General features: G+C 36.7%; 2 long non-coding RNA genes across 2 annotated transcripts in view; both read left to right on the forward strand.

Annotated features, from left to right (window-relative positions):
• Positions 1 to 19,839, forward strand: part of LOC126927257 (uncharacterized) — a 48,987-nt gene that overhangs the window by 3,280 nt on the left and 25,868 nt on the right. The window lies entirely within an intron of this gene.
• On the forward strand, positions 23 to 2,716 carry LOC126927265 (uncharacterized). Its single transcript, XR_007715338.1, has 3 exons — positions 23 to 101; positions 180 to 490; positions 2,603 to 2,716. It is a non-coding gene; the product is annotated as an uncharacterized LOC126927265 (long non-coding RNA).

A 19,839-nucleotide genomic window follows, 5' to 3' on the forward strand; every position in this document is an offset into this window, starting at 1 on the left:
TTTGTTATGAATGGCGAAGGATATTTTTCTCTTCTTCTTGACCCAGCAATTGGATTTCATCAATATTATATAACGTTGATTAAAATTTACTTTTCTCTCGAGTGAGTACTATAAGATCACAAAATGACATAGATCTTTTCTTTGCAACTTGCTGAATATAAAACTGCGTCCTTTTACAGGCAACCATGTATATTCCAAGCGTGATGAAGGGATTAGATCATCGTATCGTAAATTATGCTTACTTCCAACCCCAAAGGCAGACTTTCTATGTGCTTGTCTCTTTGCTTCGAGGGCCAGCGAACTCTTCACTCTATATGACAGAAACAGCCTAGAATCCAGGGGGAAATTTGAAAGTCAATCAAGGAAGGAACTGCAAGATGGACAGAGCAAGGTCTCGTAGAAATGTATGTGAGATTCGTTTCTCGCAAATTACGAGATACGGAAACGTTTAAAGTCATCTACAGGCGGAAATCTGTTCAAGACAGTCGCGGTAATATTTCGACGTTATATTTCATACGTTAAGCCAGCTATTATTTAAATATGTTCTTTGAAATTAAGTAAAATCAAAGTAGCTGAAAAAGTACAGCTGATAAAATTACGTTCAAAACGTGAATGAACAATAATTTTTACTTTCGTTACGCTGTTGTTATCGATTATCCATTATTTCTTATGGCAAGAAATGGGAACGTGCTTAATTTACGATAAAAACGAGAAACAATACGTAAAATATTTTTCACGATAAATTATTTTCATATTGTTTGAAATAATTGTACGCTTCCGCGATATAAGTGGCGGATGTAATTGAACAAGAATCATTTTTGATAAATGTAACAGATATATACCGTATATATATGCAAAATATATTGTAACGTGTTAATTCATAAAGTTACGTAAAATTATTGGAAATCTATGTACGTAGGTATGTTTAAATATTTCATTCATGTTTTTATTCCATTGAATTGCAAGTTATATAAAATCATTTCATTAATAGTATAGTTCAATGATATAAGAATTGCGAATTAAGAATATTGTTTATTAGTGATATAAATAATTAAATTAGTAATAATGTATACTTAACACGTTCTTGTATTTTGTTATTAAGGTAGAGTTAAATGGTTAAAGAATTAAAATTATTTTGCTCTTCTTTCAAAATTATTTCAATCTCAATCTCATGTTTTAGAAGGGAAAACTATAATTTTTGTTCTTAAAACATATCATCCCCTAATAGTCTGCGTTCGAATCATGATTATTCTAAAAACCACTATGATTGTGTTATTGAAACAACGTCATCAACTAGTTTCTTAAACTATGTAGATGCTATTGAAACAAACTACGTACATGCATAGTAAGTTTATATGAATATTAAACATAAGAAACTTCGTTTGACTTGATTTGGCTGAAATCAGCTTGTCGAAGTGCATCATAGAAATAAGTCACGTCGATCAAAGTTGTAGCGCAATATCTATTAGACTGTCATTAAAGTCATCGTTGATACATTAATAGATGGTATCATACAGTTAAACGACATGTCATAATATTCTTTCATCTAAACCATAGTAGCAACAGACTGTTTCCTACAGACTAGAGGTATTTCATGGGACGATCATATAAATTCTTAAATACAATAATGTATAATACACATACGTACATACATGAACCAAGTCTGTAAGCATAATCTATAGACTATAATAAATACGTGAAACATTTTGAATTCTGTATTAGATTTGAAGAAATCTCGAATAAATCAAAAGATATTAAATACTACAAAACTGTGAGCATTATTAAGGATTAGGATGTGATATTTTGAAAGATATAAATATAATTTATGAATAGTTTCAAAGATGAAGGTGAAAGAAATCTGTAACAAGAATTAGTCCCTTAAGGAAACGTTAATTACTTTGTTACTGTAGAAACACTTGTGGATTCTTCGTTATAAAACTAACAATTATCTTTCATCTAAAGGATATGTTATAATACAAAGATCCTTAAAATTATTCGATGGAATATCCTATTGATATTAATGCTGATTACCTACTTTTTAACCTATCATTTACAAAGAACAGTTTATTTATCGAAGCTATAAACTTTTTTGCCCGCTTCAGAGCTTTCATCGACGATTTATGACGTACATGGTGCAATAATGCCTAATGCGATTCTCTTTAATATCCCATATTGCATACATTCTCGTACCGATTACACAAATTGTTTGAATTCAAGAAACATGAGATCACTATACCGGTATAAATTTGTTATTTACTTGATCTGAAATATCCTTTCAAGTTTGAAGTGAAATTGAAATTCTTTCAAATAATCTTTGACTTAATATATTCCCTATTGATATTGATTCGATATTGATTCCCTAAATTTAACTGATTTTACATGTATATCTATTTTACGATTTAAGCATTACATGTTAGTTTAAGTATCATTTACATACCAGCTACTTGAAATCCATTTAATTTCATGTAACAACTAATTACAGAACAAGGTTCAACTTTTACGCTAACTAAGCTCAAAATGTCCATGAAGCATGATTTGTTTCTGGAAAGTCATTTAACTATTTTAACTAACGAAATGTATAACGAAAACTATCGATTTTCAGAACTTTATAATATAATGGAATCGTTTTACATATTTGCGGACAAACAACACAACACAGTTTTCGTCTATGAATACGAAATAAAAAATTTAAATAAAAATTATATTAATCCTTTCGGTACGAGTTGTTTTTTAACATCGATAGTACGTATAAAGCAGTAAAGCATGTGCGTGACCTGAATACATTTCCGGTCTTTTTATAACGATTGTGAACAAATAATGTAAAACTATAACTTCAAAACTATAACGTATGTTTCCAGATAAAGAAAATAATCACAGACTTCGCTGGATGCATAAGCATTCATAGACAACATCAATGGAATTTTTTCTGATGAATATGTACTTATCCTGTAGGAAAGTATGAGATGACTCGTTTGTTTGTAAGAAATGTTCAAGAGCAGTTATGAAATCATTTACGGATTTCACTACGTTTTACATATTCGAAACTTTCCATCTTTGCATTTCTTTTCTGTCTCCCCTTTCTCGTGAATACTTAAATACATGATTTTTTCAAATGCAATAAAAAAAAAAAAAAAATAAAAAAAAAATGCTAATTCGTATATTACAAAACTTCACAAAAATAATCGTAAGAATCTGTTCTATTTTTTCTCGTATATTTCCTTGTTTGGAAAAAGGAATAATTTATGACTTGTAATTTGTAAAATTACGCTAAAAATATCAGTTTACTTGTACAAGATGGCCACCATACACATATTTGTCACATTAGAAAATATAGACCTAACCAAAGAGGAATATTACACATTACAAGTTAACGTACATATATATGTAGTATCTATTTACAAGTATCGCAGATTACCTCTTGAAAAGTAAGAAAACATAAAGACTAAAGTAAAGTTGTAAATCTAAACTACAGTTCAAGTTATACAAGGCATGCAAAGCTTCTCTTGAAACGTTAGGTGCGTACTTCGATATACAATATAAAGAAACATAGCCCGCGAGAAAAGCTATATAGTACATACCATACAGATCCCTCGCCATAACTTTGTCAATATGCGCAACGAAATCGGTAATTTTCGCGCCACCACTCAAACACCGTTTCTCTCGCTTTGGATAATTGAATCAAATTCAGATCGTCCATGTTTACCCCCTCACATAACTGACATCGGCCGTCCGTGGATCCAACGGAAGGATTTTGAACGTTGGAGAATGCGTAACGGTGATTGGCTATTGAGCTCGGGGGTCGATCGTATAAAGGGACGCCGGGTCGCAACGAGCCTCACAGTACCGCTTCGACTGTGAACGCGATAGGAATTGGATCGTCTATTTTACAAAGGTCCTTTATCTTTTGCAACAATTACATTCGAATGTCTTTTCAAGCGCTAACGACATAATCGACGTTTGGTAAGCGATTAGTAACTGCGAATTCGTAAAATTCGTGGATAATTCTCGAGCTGTTTCGTGCGTACGCGATATTAAGTGGCACGCAAACAGGTGCACCTATTCGCGTAGCGCAAGAAATGTATCACGGAGGTCGTTGCAGGTAATATCCATCGACAGACGGGACAATTCGGGTGCACGATCTACGCCTATGATTGTGCAGTAGGGCATACTCTTCTCGACCACTTGTCTGGCGCCAACCACCACTATTGTCTCGCGAAGGCCAAGCTGTAAATCTTCGTTGCTTATACCGTTTTCTTGGTGAGTGTTAATTTTTTACTTATTCGATGGTATAATAATACCGTTATTACGAGGTAAAAGTTTTTGGATGTGTGATTTCTTGATTGAAGAGACGCTATCATTATTAAAAGTTTGAATATCCCGCCACTAGCGAGGGAAACATAATACAGAATGATTCTTTCATTTGCTTACATTCGATTTGTTAATTTTACTCTTATTCTCCTTTTTAATTCGTAATTTAATTGTGAGGACATATGCTATGGAGCAATTTTTGTTACTTTTAGCATCGTTGCTTTATTTGTTAAGACTGTTGAGCAATACGATCGTTTACTTTATTTACTGCCTTGTTTGCTATTATTTTACTTTTAAAGACAGGTATTTTGGAAATATAAACTTATACATATTGGTATAATATTGATATACTTGAGATAAGCTCGTTTATGCTGTTGCTGTTTAGGATCGTTTATTCATTAAGGTCATTGTAATCATATGACAACGAGAACTAGTGTAAAATATATAAAATGTATAGTTCTATTTTAATAATCAATTTTTAGTGTCTTTAGCGAAACGAATTGATTCGTATTAAAAATGTCGTTTAGTGAATAGGAAAATAGGACACTGAAGGTTTAACTAATTTAAAAGGATTTAGTTATTGAAGATAGTACTTGCTGAGCAAATGGATCGCTAAGTTGTCATAATGCTACAAATGATACACGCTTGTTAAATGAAAATCCATCGACTTTTCATTTTTCCATTTGTTTAAGAAATATGTTATCCTATTAGTTTATTCCATTAATTTTTATAATGATATATGCAAACAAAAGTGTATAAATAATAATATGCAAATAATTTTTTAACTTAAATGTCACTTATTTAATGTTTTATAGAATGATATAAGTATACTACTGATAAAATTAATTAATCGAGAACGGAATTAATGCTGTTTATTGTAATCAGAAAGAAAATGGATTAAGGAGCGAGAAGATTTCGAACGTAGCGAAATTATTTGTTGATTGAATATCTTCTCCTACCTGACAAGCAATGCGGGTTATTACAAGTAGTTTTTACTTAATTTCCAATTAGTTATCGTATCTATAAGGTGTTGTCAAAGTTTTGGTACATAAATTTAGCTTGCATCGTATTGTACCGATTTATTTATATATCCTTTTTTATATGATTTATGTTATTGAGCTAGGATTATATTAAATTATTAATAAAATGAAAGAAAAATGGAAATTAAAATTAAATAAAATAGAATTGCATTAAATAAGAAATAGAAATAAAGTCGAACTAAAGCAAATTCAATTAAATTATTTCTTTTTACTTGCCTATGGGATTCTGGGATTATTAAAGTTCCTATTACGTACTCGTATTCCCGCTAATTCTTAAAATGAATTGACTATGAAATGAATGAGACTATTTCTCCGATTATATTAAATAGGCAATATCAATTACGTGTAATTGAATACATTATTCGAACGTTTTCTACAGAACTCTTGTTATTAATACATTATGGAAAATTTGAAACCAATTCGATATATATATAGAGGTTGCAAGGCATTTATTGCAAACATATGCTTAACGAAAAATTAGTATACAATATTAGTAGTAGTCTCAAACATACAAATAATCGCAGTAAATGTCCTGCGACTCTTACATACATTGTCATACTCGTTTGAAATTGTAATAATACGTTAATCTTGTCACAGTATCGATAGGATATCAAGATATTCTTAATAATATGTCCACAAGGAGTTTGCAGGGATATTCAAATATTTTCGCGAACCACTGTAATTCAGCACAAGAGCAGAAAATTCCAGATTTTTTAGTTCTCGATCAGAGTGAATGTTTATACAAGTAACATTCGCTATCTGTGTCCATATTTACCGAACATTTCTATTAAACCTGCGCCAAGCTCGTAGAATGCCTCAGGTCGTATATGAGATGTCAGTTTTATCAAACGAAACGGGACCAGCTAATGTTTAATCTCGTAAACTGAAGTTGCCAGCAGAAAAGTACGGCTCTATATAGTAATTGGTGAAGACCGTGAAACGCGAAAGATGAGAAAGAAACAAAAGGCGGGGGATACGACGAATCATGGCAATCCATTTTATTTTCCAGCCATCGATTAACGGCCAACGTTTAATTTCATTTCTTTCGCAAAACTCAATTAGAATCGTCGCGACAATCGCTAGAAACCGCAGGCAAATCTGCCAACGTATCGATCGTAGCGGACGCCAATCCCTCTGCGTTAAATGAAATAACGAAATTCAAGATGTAAATTTCACGAAACTTTTCCTCTCGCATTTGTTCGCCAGTCGATGCTTCAAATACTACAGAATATAGCTATTTGCTTTTTGCTGGAAAGCTGAGCGCTATTTCGCTTATACGTGAAACAGCGAGAATTAGGTATTTCAAAGACACTGTCTATGGAAATCGCTGAAAATTCCAGCCATTTAATTTCACACTGACCTACTCCTGTTTTTTAAATACTTTAGAAGAGGGCGCTACTCGTTACCATTTTATATAGCCATGAAGCGTTTAATCCTCGAAGGAGGATAATCTTAACAAGATACATCTCGGAGAGATGAATAGATATCGGAGATGAATAAAAGTTTTTCGATTCTTCATATTTGATTTTTTAAGTAAAACTTTCCGTTGATCCTGGCTTGAATCTTCTACTTTTTCGTGCACCCAAATGCTTATTATTAGATGAGAGCGATAGGAAGGTTTTTCCTGTTTCGCAACATTAAAGACAGCAGGAAACGAGCTAATAAAATTGAAGTCACTTAGCCCTTAATATATTTAATATGAGTAATTTTTTAAATATAGCCATCTATTAGCGTGCGTTTGAACTTTGCGTTTTTCTTTTTCGCGCACCTGAACGTTTTTTATTAGACTGAGTGGGACACGTACCTAGGAAGCTTTCCGTGCTTCGCAACTTCAAAGTAAACAAAGGACATTTGACAAAGTCAACAAGCGACGAGTTAAAAAAATTGAAGTTAAGATAGACAGAAAGATAATACGTATGTAGTACCTCTGTGGAAGATAATATAAAATGGAAACGTATTTGACGCAACAGAAATATCTTTCTGCAAATATAGGAGACGAGGAATCAATTTAGCAAAATAATTAAATAAAGTTATTGACTCGCGAATTACACGCATGTAATACCAGATAAAATAACTTTAATAATCTTTGTTTCTTATATTCTCGTGAATAATAATTCTTTAATCGATAGTTCCATGGATATTTAGAATAATATCTACAAATTATTTAGAAATGCATAAAAATCCACGGTTTGTTTAATCGTATAGATACATACATAGATAGGTTGAAGGTTTATTTTGAAAATTCATTAGAAACCTAAGAAGTGAATTTACGAACTGCACAGGCGGATAAGTTTGAACGCGAGGAAGAGTGTGGTTCTTGAGTTCGATGATTTTTCCAAGTAACAGTCTTAATTCACGTGCGAATGTTAAATTGGAAATCTTTTAAGCTTTACGCAAATTATACACACGGTTTACACAATAAATATTTATAGAGGTGAAAATGATCTTTAAAACAATCCTTCGTATTAAAACCAAATATTTGAGTAATTCTTAAGGCGAAGATCGCGTATACAAACATTGAATATATTACATAGAGGAAACGTTGCAGAGTAACGTAAAATAATGTTCGTGATACAATTAAAGGCCGCGCTTAAACTAACAGTTCGATCGGGAAAATTCATTACCTTTTAAAAATTCAAATCCAATTAAACAGAATCCAACGAAATTGAATTTCCGCTTAAAAATCTTGTACAAGCCTTTAAAAATCAACGTATGTACCTACTTGTCGCTCTACAAATGCTCGCCGCTATAAATTTCCCTGTCTTAAAAGAAGTAGAAGATACAAACTATATAAACCACATAATTTTTATCGCTTTATATCACGTTGCTATAATACGTTTTATATCACGCGTAATATAGTTTCTCAGCCACAGTGGCGTTACAAGGGCGAGACCATACGTGTCTTAATGGCGTTGTTTCGTTGATATCGAATAATATCGCGCATCGACGATAGGCGACGCGAAAGAAACGCGCCGAGCAAAATCTCAAAGAGACGCTGACAATGCCTTCGTGTAACGTAAGGGATGAAATGAAAAGTCGAGAACAAGTCTTTTTTCCTTTCCTCGTTCTTAGTCAGTTAAGAAGAAAGCGAGAATGGAAGGGACAGCAGCCATGAAGTATGTACGTTTTCACGTCGGTGCCTCTCATTGTCTGCTGCAACGTTACACTGCGTTTCGTTGAAGATACTCTAGTATTGCGAACCTTTATGGTCAAAGCACGTCGAATAGCCATCAAGCGGGTGTATACGACCTATTTGTGACCCAACAACTAAGCTCGATATTAATTCTAGACCCTTGATCCTTGGCCAATGAGTTCACCTGATTATCGTAATTAAGCAGTTATGATTTTAATCGGTTTACGAACGCTTCGATTTTAAAGTAGGATCGGATATCAAGAACAACAGATTTTAAACTGTCGGATTGCATCCGACGGGACTCGTATTTTCTGCTTCGTCGATCCCGTTTTTATCGATGTTTTGATTCGAAGTTTCATGAACATTGCAGATCGTTACGTTGTCGATTATGATAAATCCTGTAAGAATATATTGTATAGATTTGTATTAACATAATGATACATACATAATGATACAAATATTACGCAATACGTGTATCGTACGTATTTCACCTGGATGGTAAAATCAATGGAATTGTGTTTCTACTAGAAATCTTCGTCTCTGACGTATACAGTGGATAGAAAGGCAGGAAATTTGTGAGATAAATTATAATACGTATCCGAATGTGACAAAAACGTCTCGTATAAAAGCAAGTGTTTGTTTATTAGGGCGAGAGCTGTGCTTAATTGCGGAAAAACAGACGCGCGGAATATCTCGTCCGTGGGAATGTACGAACGGTATTGTGTTGCGAAATAACGCATTCGTAGCGTCGTACAAACGTATTGTGTCGTGAAATAACTTGTCCGTGGCCATCGTACGGGCTGTGTATATGCAATGTCGTGAGATATCTGTACCATAATTGCGATGCGGTTAAACGAATATATTCAATGATTTCATCGTCTTTATTGCATAATTAGCTAAAGATGTCGACGGTATTTGTTGATGTATTTTTTATCTTGGCCTAAAGAGAGAAATATTAGAAATTAGGATTTCCAGTAGTTTCTATCCTATGTGATGATGTATCGATAGATGGATTAATTACAGTGGATTAAACAGAAAACGATGATCATTGAACTCGAACTTGATCTTAAAGCAGTCGTGCGATATGACAACTCTCGATTTTAGCGATTCTTCACTCTTGACTCTCCGGTGGCTAACTGACGATCAACGACTGTGATGTCGAAATATTAGGTCGTTCGAAAAGTTTCTTTCGTTTTATAAGGAAATAATGGATGCACAACATTTTTCGTTTTATATTATTTTATCGAATTACGTATGATCCATTTTGTTCTGTCAAAATAGGTTTCATGTTGTATGAAGATGCATCGTTGTAAAAGACGTGTCTGTAAAAGAAAAACACAACCTAATATATTGATGGCCGTTAGGTCTATCGAAGTTTTCTGATCCTTTCGGTTTGTTGGCATTTCCGCTTTATTGTCTATGTTGTCTGTATGTCGGCGATGATTTTCGCGGTGCTATAATTGAAACCAAAGAAGCCTCTGAAAGAGGATCGTTATGCCGAGGCCTAATTGTATCTCTCGCAGGACTAAGGAAACTAAACACTAGAGAGAAGATGTAAAGTTTTGTTTGAAGTGAGATCCACTTCAACGGTATTAATAACTTTAGAATAAGAAGAAGTTTCGGTGAAGTTGAACCGAAAAATTTGATTTCAACGCAAATCAAACGCTGGTTGGCCGTGTCAAACACGTATCGCCGTATCCACTGTTTTGGTCCGGTTATTTCATGCGTGATGACTGACACATATGCAAAATTGAAAGTCCTTTACAACGTACGTACACAAGTGTCCCGTGTGCTTCTTATCTCTCCTTACGCATAAAACGCTATGTGTATATTTCGAAATATGAGAAACGGTTGATTTGCTGTACAAAGTGCAACGTCACATAATACAAAATGAAATTTATTTTCTTACAACTGAAACGGAGACTCGGTTTATTATCTGTGATTTTTATCGAAAGGTATAACCATACCAGATATAACGTTACAGAATAAAATACGTCGCGAAATACCATTACAGCGTGCTTGGTTTTATTTTCTAATCTTTTTATCCTAACTTTGTCATTTCGCTCGTGCGTGTGCCTTGTAACGTAACGGTAGTAATACAGTTTTTACGTTCACTCGTAGCTTGCAACGTAGTATACTTTATGTTCAGACTGCTGGCCATAAACTCGATTTACAATAATTATCCTCCCTCTTGCCTTGTATTCTCGCTTAATCATACACACACACGCAAAACCTTATTTTTATTATTCTTTTATTTTATTCTTTTTTTGTTATTTTAGCCTCAGTTGCGATATGTAAAAGATTCTTGTAATTACGCTCCATCTAAGTGTTAGCCTTATACCTCTAACGTTATAAATAAATTCTTAATATCGAATCGACATCGCAGAAAAGGTAAAATATGGAACACTCAGATCGGTTAATAGAACAGAAATGTAATTGTTCGCAATCATCGAGATCCGAGCATCAAATTGTTTGACTACTTGATGATCTTATTTGCGTAAATATACAAAGAAAGACAGACGTCTGTCTCAGTGTGGTTCCGATCGTTCGTGATCTAAATTCAGACCTAAAACTGTAGGTTCATTCTTCGCCATGAGTTTCATAAGACAGTCGCTAACGAGCTCGCTAACCGAAAGGTCTGCGACTGCGACCAAATGCTCTGGAACCGTACGACTTTTAAAACGATAAGGATCGACGACGACGAAGACTGAAAATGCGAAATATATATGTCGGCTAGATGATAGGATTGGGGGTGGAGGTGTTCGATGAATCTTCGTTGATATTGGCCATCGATGCGGTGTAACAATGGTAGAGTTTATTGGCACAAGTGAGTGGTATTACAGCGTTGGTAATTAATCACAATGTTAGATACTCGCGGCGTTATGACAATGGCCTCGGGTCCGGTAACGAATCCGCGGTCAACGGGATGTCGAACGTGTATACTTCGTGGAAATCTAAGTTATATTCAGGTCGCCACAGAACAAGCACTACGTATCGGAGAATTACTTGTATCGTCGTTAAAATCGTACGATAGAGTGTCTCTCCATCACGGTGACGCTGTCGAGGAAAACTACGATGGGTGTGTCTAAGGGCACCGGATCATCGGATTCGCGGAGAAAAGTCTTCATTCGGAAAGTGAGGGAAATTGGAGTTACTTAGTTGGAGGAAATAGGGGAAGGGTGCTAGCCGCCCTTAAGAGAAAGTCGCCATCGGGCCGCGTCGTTCGTGAGAAAAATAGACTTCTCCAATTTTCCCGTAGTTGGAACAAAGGTTGTTTGTCGGTTTGAAGGACTTTCGTTAAATAGATCTTAAGATTTATAGCGGGTCCTCGGGCTAGCCGAACATGTACTGTGGAGACGCATCAACATCTGGTAATCGTCTTACTCGAAGCATAGTCTGCGTGTGGCGAGCCACGGGACAGAAACCATTGAAACGTTTACCATCGTTACCATCGTTTACCATCGTATAGAGTTACTTCCTGCCTTGGTTAAACAAAACGTTCATCCCCTTGACCGCGACTACGTTCGGCGACTGGTTGTCGCCTCGAGCCCGAGCTCATTATCATAAATCTCGAATAAGTACAGTCGGATCGAATGACAACGGCTTTCTTAATACGGCTATGGTGAAATCTAAATTACGGTACTAGGTGTCTTCCCAAAGTTCCGAGGGGAAGGCTCCGGTGCTCTTTCATCTCCGACATATATATAATGCGTTCGTCTAATAACGCACGCCCATTCGTACGGTAAATACGTGAGGTTATTTGGTGCAGGATGTGTAGATGTTTAATAGTATATTTATTAACAATTCTCGTTTTCGACTCTTTACGTACAACTCTCGATTCAACAAATGTTTTCTTGATCCGATTCGTTTCTTTTTGTCGCCCTTTAATATCCCCACTACGCACGCGGTTGGTAGGCGTTCGCGACCATTGTTACCTGACGTTTGAAAACTAAAATTCCTTTCTTTTTTCGCCTCTGAATATCCCCACTACGCACGCGGTTGGTGGGCGTGCGTGACCGTTGTCACGTAACAACGGTCGCGGACGCCTACCAACCGCGTGCGCAGTGGGGATATTGAGAGACGACAAAAAGAAAGGAATTTTATTTTTCGAACGTCATTTTCGTCCGTGACCGTTTACACGTGGCAATGGTAGCGGACGCCTACCAACTGCGTGCGTAGTGGAGATATTGAGAGGCGACAAAAAGAAAGGAATTTTCCTTTTCGAACGTCCTTTCGTCCGTGACCGTTTACACGTGGCAATGGTAGCGGACGCCTACCAACCGCGTGCGTAGTGGGGATATTGAGAGACGATAAAAAGAAACGAATTATCGTTTTCGAACGTCACTTTCGTCCTTGACCGTAGACACGTGGCAACGGTAGCGGACGCCTACCAACTGCGTGCGTAGTGGAGATATTGAGAGGCGACAAAAAGAAAGGAATTTTCCTTTTCGAACGTCCTTTCGTCCGTGACCGTTTACACGTGGCAATGGTAGCGGACGCCTACCAACCGCGTGCGCAGTAGAGATATTGAGAGACGACAAAAAGAAAGGAATTTTAGTTTTCAAACTTCATTTTCGTCCACGACCATTGTTACACGACAACGGTCACGGACGCCCACCAACCGTGTGCGTAGTGGGGATATTGAGAGACGACAAAAAGAAAGGAATTTAATTTTTCCAACGTCATTTTCGTCCGTGACCGTTTACACGTGGCAATGGTGGCGGACGCCTACCAACCGCGTGCGCAGTAGAGACATTGAGAGACGACAAAAAGAAAGGAATTTAATTTTTCCAACGTCATTTTCGTCCGTGACCGTTTACACGTGGCAATGGTAGCGGACGCCTACCAACCGTGTGCGCAGTGGAGATATTGAGAGACGACAAAAGGAAACGAATTTTCGTCTTCGAACGTCATTTTCGTCACGCCTTTTTTCAAATATTCGTTGTAGGGATTGTAGGGATATCCATGACTGGTTAGGCCTATTGGCACTTACGCTTCGATGTTATACTTGTATCGACGAAACCGTTGGAAAGTTTTGTTATCGCAGCTACATACGTAAGTGTGTAACACAGATTAACCATCGTACCTGATTAACACTAACTCTTGACGAAATGAATAAGGGCAAATGCACAATTTTAAATCGAATTTTCTATGTCGTTTCGCCGGGCTTGGTAAGATTAGCGTTGAACAAGGACAAAAGGCGCCTTTATCCGTCTAACAGGGCATTCTCTTGCCATTCTCATATCGCATCCATTTACACGGTAACGTACGACCCTCGTACTCTGTATCTCTATATCTTTATGGTTATTCCAGACAATGCCAACAATAGAAAGAAAGATTGGTTGCTGACGGCTCGTAACGTATAGCTGGAAAAGTTAGAGTTGCAGAGAGCAACTTGTTAGAGTAGCGGCAATATGGAAGTTGTACTCGCACAGGTAAACTTGGCCATGTAGAAGTCTGGGCTGGGTTAGATCGTGTTCTAAACTCGAGTTACAGAGCTAAAATAACGTATCCGGACGTGTAGATGATTCGAGTTAAAGCAAGCTTTATTTTCACTTATAGGAGGCAGCGAAACGAAAGGAATCAAAGAAAATTGTTGCAGCCTCGTGCAGGTTTTTGAAGTCATAGGGGCTCGATCGTAAAACAAAATTCGTCGAACGAGCGGGTATTCTATTTACCTGATAAAGTTAAATATTATCGCCCGCGCTACAAAAGAAAAAATCTATTATCCATTTGTTCCTATCTCCACCATTTACATACACCGTTTTTGCAACGGTAAAATTCCTTTGCAAATCATTTTTTAACGAAAACTACGAACAATGTTTTCCGCGTTACTCTGACGCGCTTTTAATTCGCCGTGCTTCATGCGGCTTTTGTCGCAGCCGCTAGCATTGAAATACGTGTCGCGGAAAGGTCGTAGTTGAAGCTGCGCAATAGTAAAGGAAAAAAGGCGCGATATCGGTTCATGTTGTAGGCGATTCGGCGTAAACGCGTGGGAGAGATACCCTGCAACGATTGCCGCGCTTTATTAACTAGCGTAGAGAAGTTGAAAGCGAGAGAAAATTTCAGTGACATCGATGAACACCCGGCGGTATGGAATACGGGTCACGCTTATCCCGGGCATCGATTAGAATTACTCGCACGAGATACGACCACGGATAAACGTTTCGAGGAACTTTTCCGTTGTTCCCAGCGTCGTCTCCTCCGATTTGCGAAATCTTTCGTACTTTTTCCGTCGATGTAACGAGCGTAGTTTCGGTCCAATTGGAACAAGGGTCAAAGAAAGGAAGCTTTTTGACTCTCGATGGCTCGCTAAATCGCGACCTAGCAAACAACGAATCAGCTTACGCGGAAATGCTGCATTTATGCATAAGAAGCGCGCAAGCCAATTTCTTCGAAGATAACTACGTTCAATTAGCATAGAATTAATATCGTAAGGTCGGAATTTTTTTCCTTTTTATATAAAATGAAAACTGGTATTTTTAACGAGACTTTTTACTCGAGCAGAAAGAACGAGATTGGTTGTTGGTTGAAGTAGCAATAACGATGTGACGAATATCATCATTCGTTCGTTTCACTATTAATTTGGTGACGTTTTAACGACCAGGTATACCGGTTTCATGTTCTGTGCGAAACAATCAGATTGTGACGCGTATACGTGTGGGAAATGTTTAAAGATTCGGAAGATAAAAGAAGCGAGTAATAGAATTTAAGGATGCATAGAATTCACAGAATATGCAACGATATATAGGACATTCAAAGTATAATCTTCGTTAGGATATTTAAAAAGTACGACAAATATCTGTCCGGGTTTTAACACTTTAGTGTGACCGTAAAAATATAAATATTCGTATATCCACAATGTAAATATAAAAATTTCAAATAATATTTCTAAGTGATGTGGAATAATCGACGAGGAAGTAACAGTCGAAGACTGTTTGATGTACCCTCCTTGCGTGTCAGTATTGTTTCATAAAAATGAATTTAAAGGAAACTATTTGGAAATTGAGGTGGAAGATACCCTAAACTACGATAAAAAATACACACGTACACACTATTTATACATACGTACTGAGAGTGTTCCAAGGATGAAATGTTAAACAGCTTTGAATATTAAAATGTTAAACAGCTTTGAATATTAAAACTATTTTAAAAATTAGAGGAAAATTAAGCCAGCTTACTGCTATTACTATTAGGACCGAGTATTAAGAACCAGATGTTACTAATCAGATGAATAATGAATGAACGAACAACGCAACGACAAGAACAAATTCTTTTTTTCGAATAAAGTCATCACACACACGCGCGCTTGTACGTTCACCTGAAGTATATAATAATTTATTATATTAATTAATAAGCCTATATACTCTACAATGATATAATTAGTTAATCGTTGAGCGTGGTATCGCAGGAAATGCGTGGACGAAACGTGCAAGTGCATGTTTATGCTCGAACGAGAAACTAAGTTTATCGAATAATTGAAAATATTCCGCGAACCTATTCCATAGAATTAAATAAAACGTGGCTTTAAACGTTATAAAATTCCTTCTTCTTCTCGTCTATTCGATTTAAACCCGACTTTTTCGCGCCTTCTTCTCGAACGACAGTAAATTAGAGTTGGAAATATTTAACGTCTCAAATAAATAAATAAATAAAAACTAATCGAAATTCTGGATTGCATGATTGTGGGAATAATTTTCCCAAGTATTGAAAATTCAGGCAACATAAAGAGCTTAATACGTAAAGGTCGAAAGAATGATCGAAAAGTAAAATAGAATTACCTGTCTGTATTATTTATTCCCGAAACTAATGAACTAAATAGAAAGAGAATGAAGGTGAATTTCCTTTTGAAATTTTATCTCGCATGGGCAAATTACTCTATACTTTGTAGTACGTATACAGGAAATTCAATTTTCATTTAAATGCAGTGCACGTAACCTCTGGTCTATCGAAAGGAGAAACCTACCTGAAGAGTTCAATTCTGCCATGTGATATTTAGACTCATTCTTCTTTCATACATTTTTTCTATATTTCCATTTTAACCTCGTTTCTCCTTTCCCCGCTACCGATAATTTCGCGTTTCTGTCTCCTCCAATGTTCCATCTGTCCACGGGTGTGTACGGATGTACGGGTGTCTCGTAGAATTTGAATTTCAATGCGCCGACAATGAGTTACCTACCTGCGGCTACTTCATCGTCCTATTCGAGAGAGTTTACGCAATAGGTAAATTTCGTTTGTTTCGATAAGTCGGTTAAATTAGAAGCGATGCATAATAAAATACGGGTAAAATGTTTCGGGCGAGAAAGACTCCGTGGAACAGCGATTAACCTTTCGCGATTGCATGTAGATTCGATGACGAACTCGAAGATTCTTTATATCGAATAACCTTTGAAGCCACCATCTATGTTTATTTGTTAAGATTCAGATTCAAGTGATCGACCATTTCTGATTTCAAAGAGATGGGGCTTGGCTTTCTTATTTAGAAGTTTTACATTCGATCTTATGTACGAAGGGAACGTGAATCTTTATATTACTGCAGGGGAAGCTTGAAAGTTGGGGAAAAGGTAATTTCGTATTCTACATTCACCTTTGTTCAATTCATTTCTATGTAAATCATTCCGCGACACAGATAATCGCAATAGAAAAGGACTGAAACTTCGATAAAAACGTCCCGACAATCCGATAAAAATTGTCTATGCAAAGATATTTAATGTTTTCCACGCCTTTCCTCGATCTAATGTTTGTTATCTAATTTTATATTCGTGCATTTATTCTTCAGACTCGACGAAAAGATTCGCGGACATATATACACGTGGTTTCACGAAATTCTCGGGAAACCGTCCAATTTTCCAATCGTCAGAAAGATTCAGTCATTGATATGAAAATTGGTTTTGTTCCGCTTTCGAAATTTTTCAATTCGTCGTACTCGGGTTTTTGAATCCGATTGGTCTGCCCCCAACAACCTTACGACGAATCGCTCGCTAGGAGACGCCTCCATAGATGTCGGTAGAATTCGTCCAAGTCAAAAATATCCCTGGATCGTCTACCCCCTGCGGAGCAAAACAGATTTCAAGAAAATTCTCTCCGCCCATTATCCAGCAGTGTTTCGTCTTAATGAGCAGTTCAAAAGACTATTAATCAGAGGATACGCCGCACGAAATCCTTTTTACGATCCGTCTCACAGTTTGCTAACCGTCGCCAGTAACAAACTCCAATCTGTTCCACAATCAACTCTAATTTCAAGGCAATCGGTCGATCGCACGGCTGGCGGACGTAAATCTCCACGCTAATTTCATTTTGGCATTCCAAATCGTATCTCGAAATGGAAATCACGTCCGAATACCCGGAAGATATAGTTCGCGGACCATCTTCGCGGGAAACATCGACTTTCTTTATTAATTCGTAATTGAGACTGATTTGTGTGGTTCGCGTGCTGTAATTCTCCGTATGTGCGTATAGCGCACGCGTGTGTGCGAGATACGTGACGGGGGAAAAAATGTGTGGGCGAATGGGAAAGACAGGGGTGGAAAAGAAATGTAGACGCCCAGTGGTTGCAAACAGTATCCGTACGTCGGTGTATTTACTGCTTCATCTACGTTGGCGGATAAGGTGAGGCAGCTTCAAATTGATACATCACGAATTTTATTAAGTTTTCTTGTTTCTAAAATTTGTTCAAAATCGTCGACGATAGTCGTCTATTCTGTGGCACGTACGTGCCGGTGGCTGTGAAATTGCAGCAAGTCGTATACGATGGAGGACGAGAGGAAGTTTAAAAAAAAAAAAAGGATAAAAGAAACGCGACAGTTTTAGAAAAAAAGAAAAGTTGTAATTGATAAGAAGAATTGGATTGCGAACAAGCTTGATACGGATGACTGTCTTCAACGTTGTTGGTGATGAAAGTCGCAATTAGTGCAGTTATCGTACACAGTTTTGTGAATTTTAAACTTCCCTTCGATCGCCGCTGTATCTCGTTTTTAGACGCGTTTCGACGTTCAACGTTCGGCGTTCGAGCGCGTTAAAAAGTATTTTTCCGACACGCAATAAAACGTTTCGTAAAATATACGATCTTCTAAAGTGAGATTTACGCGTCGTACAATTTTACGAGCAGTTTGTTCAAAAATGTGCCTCTTAAATGCTTAAATCACTTGCACTATTTTTAGAATTAATCGTATATTCTAGCTGCCGACTTACGATAATAAAAGATAATGGATTTTGTTGAAAAGACAAGTGAGAAACGAACAGATTTATTCTTTTTATATCGCATATATGTATTGTAATTTTGCACCATTACATTGTTACATTCTCATCTGCTTCGATAACGAAATTTTCTGTTCCGTACGCTTTAAAGGCTCCAAGATATTTCGTGGTTCGATGGAACGTAGAATATAGCAGATCCATCGTGTCTTTACATTTTATCTTTTATCACTGACCTCTCACCTGCATATAATGTGGATTATAACGTTATTTCAGCATCCGCCTTTTCAGCGAAAGGTGTAAAACGCGAAACTCCTCTTCGAGATCCATCGATGTTTCCATAAAACATTTTGTATGGGGTATTACCATACACGACACTTTAAGCTTTATAAACAACGTTTTCTCACTCAGTTACAGCATACGAGTTACGCCATTGCCAAATTTTAGGCCGACATTAATAAAATTACAAGATAAAACAGTCGTTTCGTTGCAATTTCATTCTACGTTATAACAGCCACACGTACTCCGTGTTTGACGAGTATACTCGTCACCGTTTACCTTTTGCGACACATTCTAGGCACACGCTTTCAAAGAGATCTGGAAGAGCTGATTAATCGTATCATAAATTCACTTATCACTCGCTTTTTATCGACCAATTATCACAATTTATTAATCACTGACAATTAGTCGGCTAAATGGTAACATGGACCGTTAGCATGGAAACGTAGAAGCATTTCAGCGTTCGCTGCGTACACGGGATTTATCGAGAAAAATACAAGTAGAGTAGAAATGCGTTTATTGAAACAAAACTTTAATTAACGCCCAATTAACGGAACGTTTGCTGGTATTATTCGAGCAAAGAGCGATACGTAGCGAGAAAAATTGGTAAGCTTCCATTATACGAACTCCAATTATATAAACTGTTCTCGTTTCCTGACAGCTTTAGATAAATCGTCTTCCGCCATTTTTGTCGAACGCGGTTTAACATCCGCAGCGGTCTCTCTGAATCCCGTAAAAACTGTGAAATGAAAGAAACGCATTTTGATCGTTCGCCTGTGCAACAGAACGAACGTTTCTACGTCGCTTTTGTTATTAAATGGTTTCGTAGAAAGTATTACGTGTTTCGTAGTATAGAGCCTTTTAATACAGTGAAAATACGGTCAG

Source organism: Bombus affinis, unplaced genomic scaffold (assembly GCF_024516045.1).
Source record: "Bombus affinis isolate iyBomAffi1 unplaced genomic scaffold, iyBomAffi1.2 ctg00000080.1, whole genome shotgun sequence".
Classification (NCBI taxonomy): Eukaryota; Metazoa; Arthropoda; class Insecta; order Hymenoptera; family Apidae; genus Bombus; species Bombus affinis.